This window comes from Meriones unguiculatus, chromosome 4 (assembly GCF_030254825.1).
Source record: "Meriones unguiculatus strain TT.TT164.6M chromosome 4, Bangor_MerUng_6.1, whole genome shotgun sequence".
Taxonomy (NCBI): domain Eukaryota; kingdom Metazoa; phylum Chordata; class Mammalia; order Rodentia; family Muridae; genus Meriones; species Meriones unguiculatus.
Window position 1 is genome coordinate 106794513 of NC_083352.1, and position 17340 is coordinate 106811852.

Below are 17340 nucleotides of genomic sequence, written 5' to 3' on the forward strand. Positions count from 1 at the left end.
GCCAGCAGATGAACACCTAAACCCGCTGTTCCTGTGGGAGAGACTCAAGGTTCAGGTGCCTGGCAGGGGCTGCCACCTAGATGACAGAGGTGAGGGGGAGGGAGTGCTCCGCCAGCAGCTGCGCTCTGCTCTGCCTCTGCCCTGCAGGCATCCTGCCTGGCCCTGAGAGGGGTGGCCAAGCAGCACTTCGAGCCTGCTGCAGCTGCTTACAGCACCTGCACTTCAAAGGCAGCTTCCCAGCAAAACACATTCTGCTCCAAGCAAGCTGTGGCCAGCCTCTCTGGCAAAGGCTAGCTGTCTCTGCTTTTCATGGGCTGAGTCCTTTTCATCCCCGGTTCTCTGAGCATTTCCCCAGACTCCAGACTCCATTAGGAAGACGTCTTAGTTTCTCTCGCTCTGCTGCCACAATAAAATACCTCCACAAGAGCAGTTTAAGGGAGAAAGGGCTTATTTTACCTGGCAGTCCAAGATACAGTCAGTCACGGAGAGGAAGTTAAGGCAGCAGGAGCTTTAAGAAGCTGGTCCCATGGTACCCACAATCAGGAAGCAGGGACGAATGTGTGTGGGAGGGGGGACTCAGCTTGATTAACTTGTTTTATTCTACAGTCTAGGATCCCCCTGGCCAGAGAATAGTCCTACCCAATTAAAATGGACCTTCCCTCGTCAACTAACTTAATCAAAATTATTGTCCACTGGAGTTGGAGATGTGTGCTCTTCCGAGGAGTGGGTTTGATTCCCAGCATCCATGTGGCAGTTGACAACTATCTGTAACTTTAGTTCCAGGGGATTCAGTGCCCTCTTCTGGCCCCTGTGGGCACCAGGTACCCAACTAGTACACAGACATACATATAGTCACATCACTCATGTAGGCACTGGTTTTTCCAAACACTACTTCATTTGGGGCCTTCCTTAAAGCCCATACCTCCCTTCCAACTGGGTAGGTTCCATCCGATTATTTTTGGGGCAATACCAATCCCAGTGATTAGGCTATCCTGAAGTCCAGGTAACACAGCAAGCCGTCCTCAGTCTGCCTCCTCCAGGCCACTGTACCTTCCTTCTCCCACTGGGCTATCATATTTATACCGCTCAAAATCCTCAGAATTCAACTAACTCCAACTGGCAAAGACCATGCCCTGCATGAGGCAATTATCAGCTGTGCCCAAACTAAAATCTCACATGTAGGATTATAACAAAAACATGTTTACATAACATAACCAAGTTTTAAAAAACACCAAAACTTCCTTTATACACTCATGCATATGTAATAAAAAATAACTAAATAACTTTAAATAACTAAGTAGGCTTTGAAGATAATTTGCCACAGGTGTGGCCAGAGGTGTGCCTCCCAGATGATCCTAGATCTTGTCAAATTGATACAGGGGTACTTTTTACAACCTCATTCTAAACCGCAGGCTGTGAGCAGAGTATTGGGAATATATAGGAACCCCAAATTCCAGGCACTCAAACTGACTGTCACTTTCATAAAATCCAGGATCATGATGGCATCTGAAGGTCACTTTTGACCCAAAAGGACAGATTTATTGATCAAATTGATGGGAGTGGACATAGGAAAAAATGTAAACAGAGTCCACATCAGGCTCATTTAATGCTGTCCTGGAATGCTCAGTCTTGGCCCTGGCTTGACCCATATTGCCCATTCTTGGGGGCAACTTCTCTTGTGAGTCCCCCTTCTTCTTCCGCCCTCCCTGGCTCTCCCTGCCTCTCAGACCCGCAGCTCCTGATGCATTGGCTCTGCTGTGTGGCAACACATGGAACCTTCTGCATATGACTGATGTTCCTTCCCTTTCCTGGGAGCAAACTGTCAGGTCATAGGACCTCCAAGATCTTTCCACTCCAGTGTGCTCTAGGGAGACATCTAAGAAAATACTAACCGGAATTTCACACAGAGACTCCCAAGGCCTCATGGATGTTCAAGGACACCAAAAGAGGTGGAAATGGATGTCACACAAGGCACATGAGCCAGTGTTACCAACATGAGGACATGCCCAAGGTAAGTAACTGGCGTCTGATTGCTTAACAGTAAATAGTTTTAGATTTTGCTTTCGGGGCTTGGCTTTATTTTATCTTGAAGCAGAGTCTTACTGTGTGGTCCAGGCTAATCTGAAACTTGCTTTGAAGACCAGGGTAGCTCAAACTGAAAAATCAAGTGCCAGCCTCCCAGGTTGTGGGATTACAGGTGTGTGTTACCGCAGCAAGTAGAGATTGTGTTCCAGACGGAAGCTGGCAGATCAGTTCTACAAGTCTTTGGCAAGACAACTTACTAAGGACATCCTAGCTGGCATGGGAGAACATGTTGGGAAGCCTTCTGTCTAGATGGCAAGAGGGCATTCACCACCCACTAGTTACCAAGAGGGTAATGAGACACCATCACAGAGACATGGACAGATGAAAAGAGGAAATTTGCCCCTGGTGATCTTGAAGATGAGAGCAAAAGGGCCATCCAAAACACAGTGTGGGGATAACTATTTTGATAAAGATAACCGCACCGAGGGCTGTTAAGATGGCTCAGTAGGTGAAGGAGTTTGCTGCCAAATCTGACCACCTGAGTTTGATCCCTGGCATCCACTTGGCAGAAGGAGAGAACTGACTCCCGGAAGTTGCCCTGTGAGTTGCACACGTGCATGGTGGTATGTCTGTACCCATGCACACACACAAAAATAATATAAAATTTAAATTATATTTTATATTATGTACAGATTCTAGCACCCTTCCCCTCCTCCCCTTTGGTTTTTTGAGGCTCTGTTACAGAGCCCTGGCTGTCCTAGACTCAATTTGTAGACCAGGCTGGCCTCAAACTCACAGGGATCCTCTTGTCTCTCCCTCCCAAGTGTTGTGGTTAAAGGTGTGTGCCAACATGCCAGGTGTAATCCTAGTGCTCATAAGGCAGAGACAAGATGACCAGGAGTTCCAGGTCAGCCTGGGATAAATAAGACTTTGTCTAAAAAGTCAAAACAAACAAAACTTACATTCCTATTACGGATCAGACTCAAAACCTAATGCTAGCTGTACTAAAGAACTATGTAAAGCAAACTACAAGAAAAAAAATTCAACCAAACCAACGAACAAAACCACAAACATCAAGAGGAAAACAATGGGGCTACGACCTGTGGGTTCTTTTTCTTTTCTTTTTCCTAAGTTGGAGTCCACCCTGCCTGGCAAACACTGATTTTGATTTTTACTTTTTAAAGGACATGATTAAGTTCATTGAGCATCATGCCTTTTTAAACTTCATTTTTAAATGTTTATTATTTATTTACATGTATGTATAAGTGCCTGTGTATGTTGTCCAATTAGGGGTGTTGGTTTCCTGAATCCGGAGTTCCGGGCAATTGTGAGCTACCTGGTGTGGGTTCTGGGGATCAAACTCATGTCCTCTATAAGAACAATATGTGCTCTTAACCACTGAGCCATTTCTCCAGCTCCAATGGGTGATTTCTTAAGTGGTCCTTCTCCCTCCCTTCTCCTCCTTCTGTTAATGACTTTTTGTTTTTAATTTTTGTTTGAGACAGTATGTAGCCTTGGCTGGCTGGAACTCAATAAACCAGATTGCCCTCAACTCCCATGCCTGAGGAGTGCTGGGGTTAAAGAGGTGAGCCACCATGCTTGACCTCTTAGAATGTTTTCATTAGCATATGTTACATGTGTTCAATTATGACATTTTCATACACATGCATAATGTATTTAGAGCATAGCCATACTCCATGCCCACCAACAAACTACTCCCAACTTCCTCCCTTCCTTCCTTCTCCCAGCTAGACTCCATTCTACTTTTACGTCTTATCTTCGTGTGACTCACTGAGTTTCATAAGAATTGTTTAAAAGAGGATGACTGCCTTACCTACCACAGGCTGCACCGCAAAAGAAAACATCTTTCTCCCCTCTATGCAATCAAGCATTAGCTGCGCATAATCCTCAAGGATGGCTGGGGTTCCATGAGCCCTGACCAGGTGCCACCCACCATGGGGGAAGTCTTTCCTCCTCAGACCTTTCCGGAAGTGTCCTCATAGACACACCCAGAGATTGGTTTCCTAGGTGATTGTTGATTCTGTCAAGCTGACAATCAAGATTCCACGTGACCAAGGGCAGGTATATATCTCATAAGACTCAAGGAGGCACGGAAGGCCTAGAGAGGCATCTGTGCAACCCAACTGCAGGGACAACATCTCTCCATGACCAAGAGGATCGCTAGGCTACATGATGGTGCAGGAAAAGCCTGCGGACTGCACAGTCTAGCCTTAGCTGGACAGTCCACACCAAGGTCCCTTCCAGGAGAAGATGGCATGCGCGCATCCTTCAGTGTACCTGTTCCTGGCTGACCTATGAGCACCCTGCTGCTACCTGCATCCTGACGGAAGCAATGAGGAGAATCCTGTGTTGTGGGTTTGTTACGAGACTTCAAGGTCATAGTGTTTGCAGTCTTCTGTGGGTCCATGTGCCTATGGACATTGATGGATGCTAGCCAGGGACACAGATGCTCTACAGCATGGTGACTGCTGCTCCCAAATTGTGCTCACCTGGAGTCCCTCCCAAGACACTTTGTCAACCTTGTCAACCTTGAAAGGGTGTCTGAGATCAGTCTATCATTACCTTCATTTCATCCACTGGGAATCTGAGGCTTAGAGAATTTAAGGAGCATTTACAAGAGTCTGTAGCAGAAAAGGAGGGGAGCCAAGATTCCAACCTATCTTTAGAACTTCATCTCCAGAACTTTAATGCTTTTCTGTCATCCTCTAGGGATACACACACAGACACAGACACACACACAGAGACACAGAGACACAGACACACACACAGACACACACACACACACACGTAGGAGCCCCACCGGCAACTTTTACCTGGGAACAAGATTTTCTGTTGAAACTGCAGACCCCAGCCCAGGGTGGAGTGGCTTTTGGGCATTTACAGGTCCTTGATGTTGTGTTCAGAGCAGTGATGCTGCCAGGGAGGCAGGAAGAGCCACGCCCTGGCTCAGTGGCCTCACTAATAGAATTAGGATGTTCCTTCTGGTTGGGAAGGATTGCTTTTGAAGCAGGCCAAAAAAGCCACGTACCCAGCTGCTGGAGGCAAGAGAGAGTCAGGCTTAGCTTTGGTGACTGAGGTGTCTTGGGTTTCGGAACTTGGTAAATGGAGAGGGGTATGTGAGAGGCATGTAAGATCATTGTCATGGGAAGAGTTTACATCAACTCCTTGAACTTCTTATGTTGCTGACCTGTCCTTTCTGCTTTGGAGCCATGCTCAGTGGCAGCTGGCTCATAAAACCTCAGTTCTGAGATGGGCCCCCATCCTCTTTTAGGAGTCTTTTCATCTGATCAGCCATTGAAGGGGTGGGACCCAACTCTGAGGAGGACCCTGGTAGTCTTCTCTGGCCTCATCACATCACCTGCTTAGATATACCTCTAGCTCTGTTTGCTTTTTGGTTTCTCCTCCAGCTCTTACCAAATGTCCTTGGCTAGCTTCAACTTGGCCGACGCACAGTGGACTCCCTCTGGAGCAAAGAGCTAGATGCTAATGAAGTCACCACCAGGCTCCCTGGAGGCTTCTGGAGGCAGCAGTCAAGACTGGCAGTATGGTCCAGCTGCCTGCAGTCACAACCTCCGGAGGGCTCCTGAGTCTTGTGACTCAGGGTGAGAGATGACTCCACCCAGATTCATTTTCTTCCTCTTCTTATCTATGAATCTGCAACTCTACACCCTCCTGAATCATGTGCAATCAGTGTGCATGGTGCCTGTTGAGTTGAGCCTCCTGCTCGGTGTCCAGACAAGGGTCCCATCGGCACCTGCATCCTGATCCATGGAAAGTCCATCCCAGGCTACAGGTTCTCACACTCTGGTCACAGGCAAGTGGTGCCACGTCTTAGGCCATGCTGATCTTTTTGACTCTGGCTCAATGTTATACAAAATCCAAATGTGGTCCCTCCCCAGGCTGCTATGAGAGGCATGTTGCCATTGTCTGCTGGGTCCCTGTCCATAGCCTGGGCTGCCTTGAAAGGAGTCTCCTCCCAAGCTGGGGTCCCTAAAGCAGCCATCTCTTTCCAGTGCTGGTTCCAAATTCTTACCTTCACTGCAGTATAGCAGCAACAAAGTATGACAAGGTCACAAATGTATTATGTTTGAGGCTTTCTTCATTGCCTCTCCAACTCAAGAAAAGAATATATGCATACCCTAGAATGCATACCCTTTCAGCTCTTGACCTATATCTCTCCCTTCCCTTTGATTGCTCTGTCTATCATCCGTCTGTCTATTTATCTACCCACCTACCTGTCATCTATTGATTATCTATTTCTATCATCTATCTACCATCAATCTATCATCTATTTGTCATTTGTCTATCCCCAGTCAACCTGCCTATCTAGCACCTGCCTATCATTTATCTTTTGTTGATCATCTATTTCTGTCACCTCTCTGCCTATCTATGTGTATCAGTCATCTATTGATCATAATTTCTATGTATCATCTATCTATTTATCTCTCATTTATTGATGGTCTACTTCTAATATCTATCATCTATGTAACATCTACTATAATCTATCTAATATCTGTCTTCTATCATCTGTATCACCAGTTCACAATTTTCTATTTCATCTACTCTATCTACCTACCTACCTATCATCTATCTCTCACCTATCTACCTACCTATCATCTATCACCTGTCTACCTAGCTAGCCATGTATCTATGGTTAGGATCTTGCCATGCAGCTCAGGCTAGCTTAAATTTTGTAATCTTCCTTCCTTGGCTTCCTGAGTGTGACCACGAAGCCCATCTTGGTTCATGTTAGTTTTCTTCCACCCACATGTGGCATGGCTTGTATCAGGCATGGGTCTCAGCCACTGCAGTGGGAGCATTGGGAAGACAGAGCTGTGATTCTTTTGTGCTGCTTCATGGCCATCATCTAGAAGCAAGAGCGCCCCGTGTGCTGTGGGAGCGCAGACAGTGGTTGGTAGAAACGGTACAGTCTGTCTACTGAATGTTAATAGCTGGGCATGGTGTGATGGTTGTGTGCTATGGAGGACACCAACAATGGTCAAGTGATAGTGGCTTAAGGCAGCTGGGGCAGACATCTTGCTTTGTCTTCTTCTTTCTTTGTGACGGTTGAACCTGGCAGGAGTGGGTCTAGGAAGAGCCCCGCATCCCCACTGCCAGAGCCAGTCATTGCCGCCCCCCCTCCCACTCAAATTCCCCAGGCTCCTCTGTGTCAGTTCCCATGACTGTAAAATAAGACAAGCGAAAGCATCCAGCTATTGGGGATGTGGCTCAGACTCAGAGAGCGAATGCAGCAGAGCAATGAAGCACCCCATGGGGACACGGCTCCACAGCAGGCTGCAGTCTAACCATGCAGGAGTTACCAGGACCCCCCACAGGCAGATTAGGAGCCTCCAGGAGCTTACCAAGCACTCGGGGCCAGGGACATCCAGGATTTGAGCTGTACCTTCTCTCCTGGCACCTGCTCTCCCAGATTGTAGTTTAATGTGAGAGAGGAGTGCACCTCATGGGCAGCTAAGCTGTGAAGCACAAATGCCAGCTGCTGGTGATGCTGAACTGACTCCATGTCATAGCTGGGCATCCCAAGCAGGTGGGCTGGATTGGCACCTCAGTGTCTTGTGCTATGGAAAATTTTATACAAATAGTAGGATGTTTAGAGAGAGCCTATTAATAGGAAAGTTCTAGCAACTCGGATCCCAGTGCAGTATCAAGCCAGTGATGGGCTGGGTGCACATGCTCTTTTCATTCATAACTGAGTGCAGTGTGGGCCTTAGTAATGGCCTTTAGTCCCAAGTGTCTTAGATTCCAGGTCATGGCCTCATCTAGGGGATTCCTGTAACTAAACAGTGTGAGAAATTTGGTGCCAGTTAAAGATTTTGAATGCACAACAACAACAACAAAAACATGAATTAGGAGATGTGGTTGGTTAACTTTCATGTGTGTTTTTTTTTTTTATTTAAAAGTTTAAAAATGATTTTAGATTTATTTGTTTTATGTGTGTGAGTGTTTTGCCTGTGTGTGTGCATGTGCATGTGGTTGTCTTGTGTTCTTAGAGGTCAGAAGGTGGCATCAGATCCACTGGAACTGGGGTTACAGATGGCTGTGAGCCGCCATGTGGGTCCTGGAAATCAAACTGGGGTCCTCTGCATCACCAACAGGTACCCTTAACTGCTGAGCCATCTCTCCAGCGCCTCTTTGCAATTTTTTAAAACAATAAAGTTAAAAAAAAGTTGAAATTGCTCTTTAAGTTGCCAACTTGAGTTTAATTTCTTATAAAGACTTATTCATTTATGTATTTTGTACATGAGTGCTCTGTCTTTATGCATATCAGAAGATGAAATCAGATCCCATTACAGATAGTTGGGAGCCACCGTATGGTTTCTGGGAATTGAACTCAAGTCCTCTGAAGGAGTTTAATTTTAAAAAGAAACAAGACATGAGTTTGACTTGGGATTCCCATGGAATTTCCAACAATTTCTGAGTGGCCTGGAAAAGCCTCTGTTACTTTATACTACATGTGTATTTATTTTTATTAGAAATAAAAATTCTGGCCAGCTTTGAGAAATCTTGAAGATGCTCTGTATCCTTCACTGTTAAATATTCAGCTCAGGTAAAAATTTAATTCCTCAGGTAAAAATAAATAATGTCATCAATATGCAAATTGCTTTTGTCTTTAATGAATAGCAAAATTGTATAGAATTGTATAGCAATTTTGTATAGCAAAATTGTATAGAATTTGTTAAAAATATGAAGTAATTTTTTAAAAATTATATTTGTTATTTTTAATTATGTGTGTGTTCAAGAAGGCCAGAGGCATTGGATCCTTAGAGCTTGGTTGACAGGAGGTTGTTAACCACCTGACAGAGATGCTAGGGACTGAACACAGGTCCTGAGCCATCTCTGAAGTCCCCAAGTGAATTTATTTATCACAAACATTTGATTAGTGTACATATTTTATATACCTGAGGCGATGTAAAAAAAAAATTGTGGGTAAAAACGGGGTGGTGAGTGGAAAGTTTAAGAAGCCTTAAAAACCCATGCTGGGTGGTGGTTGCACATGCCTTTAATCCCAGCACTCGAGAGGCAGAGGCAGGCAGATCTCTGTGAGTTTGAGGGCAGCCTTGTCTACAAAGAGAGTCCAGGCCAGCCAGTGCTACACAGAGAAACCCTGTTTCAAAAAACTAAAAAAATAAGTAAATAAAATAAAATAAAAGCCTTGCCCCAGTCAAGTTCTTGCATAGGAGTAGGCATCATTTCTCTTTCAAGACTTTCTTGTCCCCAGTGCTGGGACTTGAACCTGGGACCTCCTGCATGCTAGGCAATCATCCTATCATCCTAGTGCCTTGTTTTGTTTAAAAGCAAGGAGTCCAGGGATCCAGAAGCCAACCAATACAGTCTCACATGCTACTTAGTCCCAAAGCCAAAATGGACTGTACCTTGTAGGCCAGGCTGTTTGCGACAGCTCATCCCACTCCCCACAGAGGCGCCCCCGTCTCTTCACAGCAAGCTGAAAACTTCTGGACACAGGGGAATCATTACTGGGCCTGCCTTTTAACCTCCCAGATAGTGCTGTTACAGTCCCAGAGGTGGGCCGAGCAGGCACTGGGGTGGGCCTCCTGGAGGAGCCACGCCATCATGTAAGAGATTGCAGGCAATTTCCCAGAGGGGATGGCCTGGGCTGGTGACACCGTTAGTCCTCCAAGTCACCATGAGAGTGTGGGCAGTGGACATGGGCTAAGTCTCGGAGCGAGAAGGCTCTGTTTAATACAAGGACTAAGTTTTCACGGGCAGGGTATGTGTGTGCAATAGTTAGTAGGGATCAAAATCCCTGTGTGATGAAAAGGACACATAGCTGCGATGCCAGTGCTTAGGGTCTCCATGGGCTGGGAGGCCTGACTCCAAATTCCACACTCTAAGCCTGAGCTAGCTAGTCCAGGATTCTCCCTTTCAGAAAACCAGGAGATAATATTCAACACAGAGAAAGAAAAGATGAACACAGAGAAGGATCCAGGGGCAAGAGCTGGATATATGTCAGGAAGTGGGCTGAGGTGGCCTCCACAGTTTGCTAAGGCCTTCCCTGGGACCCTGGGCTATCAGGAAGGATGCTTGGACAACTGTATTTCAATACCAATACCAAGAGTAGAGCGCGGGGGGGAGCATGGGCGAGCCGAGTCATATAGCATCATACAGGCGTGTTCCTCCGTGACAGGACGGTGATCTTCAGCAGCTTCGCTGTGTAAGAGGCTGTGCCAGGTGTGTTCAGTACCTCATTTGATACCCACACAAGGAAGTCACCTGAGGATGCGTTTCTCAGAATGTGCCTCTCACTAAGTCTGACAGTGACTATCATATGTTTTGCCTTTGGTTCCCAGGAAGTTATAAATGGCAGACAACCCAGGGAAACAGCTCAACAGGAAAAGCAAATATCGGTGCATGTAACCTAAGTCCCAGGTGTCAGCTGCAGGTAGGCCTGTCTCCGTTCAACCAGCCTTTCCTATCTCAGGGGCCACTCCACAAGAAAGATGGCCATTGGACATGCTTATGCCCAGCACTCAGCAACTCCACTGGGAAGAAGAGTCTCCAGAAGATGAGAAACCCCAGGACAGTGTGTTATGCTGACTCCCTAATCCAACTCTCCACTCCCCACCCCCACCTCAGGACAGTGCAGGTGTCTGTGTCTGATTCAATCACTTTGGCAGCGCAGAGGCTCAGAGGGTGAGACCTACTGCCTCCAACTGGGCCTCCCCTTCCCGCTTCCACCACTACCCAATGGAGCTCTCAAATCACAAATCTGCCAATAATGAATTCATTACTGAGCTCAGAGTCCTCCTGCCCCGAACGCTTCCCAACAAATAGCTCGTCAGCTGGCAACTGTGCTATGTTAGTCAATATAGACCCTGGATTTGGTAGGATCTTGACTGTGCTAGAAAAAAGCTTCTGGGCACGCTTCTAAAGGATTGTCTAGATTAGCTAAGTGAGGGGGTAAGACCCATCCTGAATGCACATGTCATCATTCCGTCATTCCGTCACCGGGGCCCTGCACTGCATAAAAAGGAGACAGTGAACTAAGTACCAGCGTTCATCTCTCTCTGCTTCCTGACTGTGGTTGCCAAATGACTAGCTGCTTCATGCTCCTGTTGCCATGGTTTCTCTACCACAATAGGCTGCATGCTCAAACTGCGAGCCAAACCAAACTCTTCCTCCAGTTGCTTTTCTCAAGTATTTGTTTATAGCAACAAGAAAAATAACATATCTACATAGCTTTATGCTGCCCAGCCCTGTCCTCTATTTCTCCCAGCCACAGAGAGACACCTTGACCCTAGCATTCTGGCTGGCTTGGGGTCAACTTGACAGGCTAGACTCATCGCGGAGGAAGAAGCTTCAGATGTGAAAACGCCTCCATGAGATCCAGTTATAAGGCACTTTCTCAGTTAGTGATCAACGGAGGAGCATCCAGCCCATGGTGGGTGGTGCCATCCCTGTGTTAGTAGTCTTGGGTCCTATAATAAAGCAGGCTGAGCAAGCTTTGAGGAGCAAGACAATAAACACTCCCACGTGGCCTCTGCATCAGCTCCTGCCTCCAGGATCCTGCTCTGTTTTAGTTCCTGCCCTGACTTCCTTCAATAATGAACAGCAATCTGGAAATGTAAGCCAAATAAACGCTTTTCTCCCTGCCTTACTTTGGGTTTTATTGTTGCGAGGAAACACGATGACTAAAGAGCAAGTTGGGGAGGAATGGTTTTATTCATCTATACTTCCAGATCATAGTCCATTATTGGAAGAAGTCAGGACAGGAACTGAAACAGAGCTAGAACCTGGAGGCAGGAGCTGAAGCATAGGCCATGGAGGGGTGCTGCTTACTGGCTTGGACTAGCTGGATATTATGGAGGCATTTCCTCAACTGAGGCTCCTTTCTCTCTGATGACTCTAACTTGTGTCAAGTTAACACACAAAATCAGCCAGTATGCTCCCAAACTTGCTTTTTGGTCATAGTGTTTTATCATAGCAATAGAAATTCTAAACAAGACACCTGGTCTCTGAGTCTTCTAGGCACATTTCCTGTTTCCCCTCCAACACTGTGCAGTAGAAGTTCTGGTTTCTTTAAAAGCTCAGTTATGCTTTGTAAATGTGTTTTTGTTTTAATCCCAAGTGTGGGATATGGGAATGCTTTTAGTTGATAGTAGCGGATTACAGTCTTGAGAGAGGGCATGTGAACTTTGTCAGCTGGAAAGTGCCTCATGTGGTGGGGGCGTGGTTTCTGCCAGCTGGGAAACATCATTGTGCAGACTCTGGGAGGGTATAAAAAGGATCCCAGAGAGAAACAGAGAGATAAAGAGACGGAGACAGAAAGAGACAAAGAGAGGACGCTTCAAGATGTTCCTAGAGAGAAATGCTCTGGAGAACGCTTTGAGGATGCTACTCCTGATTCTTTCGCCTGCTGCTGGTTGCTATTTGCTGTTTGGCTGGACTGCTGGAATCGTCCCAAGGAACTAAGTCCAAAGAGGTCTACATTCCCTGGCCCTATCAACCTTCTTTTTCTTCTGCCTAGGGTCAGGGGTTTGAAGGGAGATAGAGGCATTTAGGAACCCCAAATAAAGTAGGTTTAAAAAAGTAAGGCCTGCAACCCTGCTTTTCATGCTTTGGCTCCTAATGAACATTTATGGAGAGCATGGGGCTTGGTGCTAGGGACAGCAAGGACAGGTCTGCTCTGAAGGTTCCTGTCTCACTTGGTGGGCAGGTTACACAGAGCAACATGGCAGAGTTGCATCACTGCAATCCAAAGTGTGGTCCCTCCAGAGAGTTCCTCTAGGAAGTCAGGAAAGACTTTGAGAAGGAAGTGACATCAGAGCTGGTGTGTCTGATGAGAAGTCACCTGGAGATGGAGATAGGACTCCAGGCAAAACCTGCCAGTCAAAAGCAGGATTGTGGTCTCCATTTCCTACGCTCCTTAGCGTTTGAGCTAGTGAACAGATAGTTGTTGGCATGTGCTGGGGAGTGACCACACGTTGAGATTGGCTCCACAAGCAACCCCAGAATTTTTTTTTTTTGATCATGAGAAGTTTCCAAGATATAAGGAGATGTGTGCTGCAAACACCCCTATCCAATCCCATTACCGAGGCGTGCTATGACATTTTACTGCATTTACTTTATTTGATTGCTCCTGTGTAATCTGTCCCTCCCTCGTCACCTGTCACTCACTTTATTTTCAAGAGCTCCTTCAGCTTCTTTTCTTTCTTTCTTTCTTTCTTTCTTTTTTGTTTTGTTTGCTTGTTTGTTTTGTGAGACAGGGCTTCTCTGTGTAGCCTTGGCTGTCCTGGACTGGTTTTGTAAACCAGGCTGGCCTCGAATTCACAGCACTCTGCCTGCTTCTGCCTTCTTAGAGTGCTGGGATTATAAGCATGCACCACCATGCCCGGCTTCCCTCAGTTTCCAAAGTTTTCGAAAGTTTCAGATGACCCTGAAACCCAGCCAACTGGGGCTTTGCAGTCTTGGATGGAGGTAGATTATTCCAGTGTTAATAGTATATATATATATATATATATATATATATATATATTAAGTATTTTGTCGTCATCTCTAAGGACCCTTTTTCTTACCTCAGCAAAAGAACATACTTCCTAGGTTTCTACCTCAGAAGTGTAGGGTAGATTCCCAGCATTGAAAGCACGTGTGCAGGGCTAGGTAGATAGCTCAGTTGGCAAAGCGCTTGCCTTTCAAACACGAGGTCCCATTCCCAGGACTCAAGCAGAAATAAGCATGGTGGTGTACATTTGTTATCCCACGAAAGAAGGGACACGGTGAACCCCAGGGGCTCACTGCTCAGTGAGGCTAGCCTAGTCAGTGGCCTCCAGGCTAAAGAGGGATCGGATCTCAAAGGCAAGGTACGTGGCCCAAGGAACTGTTCTCAGGCTTCCCCATACATGAATGCACACTTACTCATACATGAACACTCACACATGCATACACATGTTCTCTCTCTCTCTCTCTCTCTCACACACACACACACACACACACAAAGTATATGTACAAGGCAGGATTAATGGTGCATCCTGGTAATTGCAGCACCTGGAGCACTGAGGCAGGACAGAGAATTAAGGGGAAGCCTGGGCTACATAGTGAGTTCCAGGCCAGCCTCAGCTACACCGTGAGATGTGGCCTCAAGGGGGCGGGCATATGTACAAAGTTCTCATTCTCATCCATCTGTTCATCCACCCACTCACTCTGAAAATATGGATCCAAATCTGAACTCCAGGATAGGTGTTGCCTGGAGGTCTCAAAGCCTCTTGAGACCTAGACAGTGGAGCAGGACGTGGTGTGTAGAAGCCACCCAGTAAAAATGTGTTGTGTGTGGTACAATAGAATGAATCTCTGCGTTAGTTCCCTTTCTGTTGCTGTGATAAAACATCATTATCAAAAGCAACTTTAAGAAGGGAGAGATATTTTGGTTTATGGTTTGGGAGGGTTATAGTCCATTAGTGGGAGGGAAGACAGGCCATGACAGCAGAAACACATGGAGCAAAGAGAGAGGTAGGGGAGAGGGAGGAGAGACAGAAACAGAGAGAGGGAGAGACAGAGACAGAAACAGAGAGAGATGGAGAGAGACAGAGATCAAGCAGGAAGTGAGGTGAAGCTATGGAAGCTTCAGGAGATTTCATTTTGAAATCACCACAGCCTGTGATCGGCTTCCTCGGCAAAGACATTCTTGTGTAGTGGTCACTTTATAGATTGCTTGGTTTTGTGATTATTTGAATCAAATGTGTAAATTCTACCATCTCTGACATGTGTGATTTGGATTAAATTGTTTAAATCTCTTTAATAGGTTTTCTCTACAGAAGAAATAAGCCAATTCAAGACAAATTAGAAACATTAAAGGCAGGTTTTTGGGGAACAGCTCTTTGGCAGGTTCACTGGTCCCAAGAAACTGGGCCAGGGAAATCGCTAACAAGCAGGGAGGAGGGTGATGGCAGAGAAAGGCAGAGAGATGGGGGAGAGAAGAAGAGAGAAAGAGAGAGAGAAAGAACTCACAAAATGTCTGTATTATATAGGGAAGAGTCTCTGCGGGAGGAGAAGCCATCCTCTGGGCTGGAAGGTTCAGGACAGAGGGCCGGGTAGGCCAGCTGCATCCCATAACAGGTAGGGACTGAGGGATGCTGGGAGAACCTGGAGGCCAGGTCCACTTTGATAGGTTAAATAGACATAACAGCCACTTGTCCCGAGTCTGAAAGCCAGCACTCTTTAAGTTCTTTATTTTATTTTATTTTTACACAGATAGTAACTAAGCTGAGGCAGGTTTCATTCATACTAGTGCCCCAGAAAATTTGGGCTCCTGTGCCCCAAGTTTTAGGAAATCTCTCTTCATTTATTTAGGTCAGCGGATTTTTTTTTTTAATTTTAATTTTTTTCGTCACAATTTATTCATTATATATCCCGATTGAAGCCCCCTCCCTCAACTCCCCCAGTCCCACCCTCCCTCCCAGAATTTTTTTTTTTTAATTAGTCAGTATGATGTGTATCCCTGGAGCTCTGTTATGGTTGTTAGGGGTGCTGGGGACAGAACCCAGAGCATGATTAGACAAGGGCTCTACCACTCAGCCATACTCCAGACCCAGGCATAGTTTTCCTTTTTTCCTCCCTCCTTCCCTCCCTCCCTCCATCCCTCCATTCATCTCTCTCTCTCCTCTTTTCTTTTGACACAAGATCTAAATATGGAGCCTGGCCTGGAAGTTCCGATTTTCCTGCCTTCACCTGTAGACTCTGAGATTGCAGCACCACACGGGCTGCTGGGCTGTTAGCTGCAGGAAGGGAGCAACGACGCATCCCAGGTTATGCCATCTCTCAGTGTGTGAATGAGCAAAGCAGCTCAGTTACCTCATAGACCCTGAAGCCTGGGGAGGAGACTCTGGGGGGGGGAAACTGGGCAGCTCTGGAGGACTGGGCCACCTTGGCCTCCCATCCTTCTTGTCTTTCACCTTCGATGCAGCCTCGTTTGAGTCTCTGGCCCCGGAAGTCTGTGGTCTCTGGTGGCTAAGGAGGGCTGACACAGCAGCCAAGGCCCCCCTTGCTTACTGCCTATACCTCTGACTCAGAAGGCATGCCCCAACCCCGCCCTCAGGTCACCCCCAGAAAGCCACATTAGATGCTCTGAGATTCCTTCTGGAAACTATGCAACAGCTCCTTCCAGGTCACTGCAGTGGAATGTGACCTCTGAGCCCCACAGTCAGAATCCCACAGTTCATCCCTACCCCCCCCTCAGAGCACAGTGCTGGCTTCTTTCCCACAGGCCAGTTCTGCTTATATTATTTCTAGATCGTGATGGTCATATAAATACTAAGACATAAATAAATAAATGTTGAAACATGAATGGAAGAAGTAAGCTCCTTTCTCAAAAACACGAGCAATTTCGGAATGTTCCTTAGCATTCCCTTGTCTTCCCTGATGGTGTGTGTGTGTGTGTGTGTGTGTGTGCACATGTGCACACATGTCCTCTGGAGGCCAGAGTCATTCTTAGGTGCTATTCCTCAGATACCAAACACAGAGACTCTCACTAGGACCTAAGCTCACCAATTCGACCAGGCAGGCTGGCCAGTGGAGCCCAGGGATCTTTTCTATACCTTCCCAGTGCTACATTACAGGCAGGCACCTCCGGGCCAAGATTTGTTTTTATTTGAGTTCTGGGGTTTGAACTCATGTCATCTCACCCGTGTAACAAGCATTTTACCAGCTGAGCCATCTCCCCAGCCCTCTCCTCCCCCAGAGACTCTTCCCTATATAATACAGACAATAGCTTTTAAAGAAGAACAAAACAGAACACACACACTGTTTAGTCACCTCCCTTCTGTGGGAAACTCCCAACTTCCCGGACATCATTGCAACCACCAGACATCACGCTAAAGATCTTCCTTGGTACCAGCTGCAGAAAGTCTGTGGTGAGGCCCCTCTCAGTAGTTGCACGCCAGACAAGCCCTGCAAGGACACCTGGTCCAACTTCCAAATGTGCTCCCTTCAGCAGAGCCTGCCTTCCTGGGTCAGTATGGCAGGCACAGTTAGCCAGAGCTCCTTAAATGCTCTAAGGCAACAAGATCCGGCCATTAAGAAAGGGCCATCATCACCCCACTTTAAGAGAGATTCACTCGAACACAGAAATTAGCATCTTAAGCTTATGCAGGGATTTGGACATAACAAAGTAATATGTGCTCGTCATGGGATTTCACTGTGTTTTCTACGATGACTTGATAAGATTATTTTTTTGGCTCCTGGTTTACTTGACCTGTTTTTATGACTGTTTGATCATCACCTGCTTCTGATTATTCTGGAGGTCCTGTATAATTTTATCCC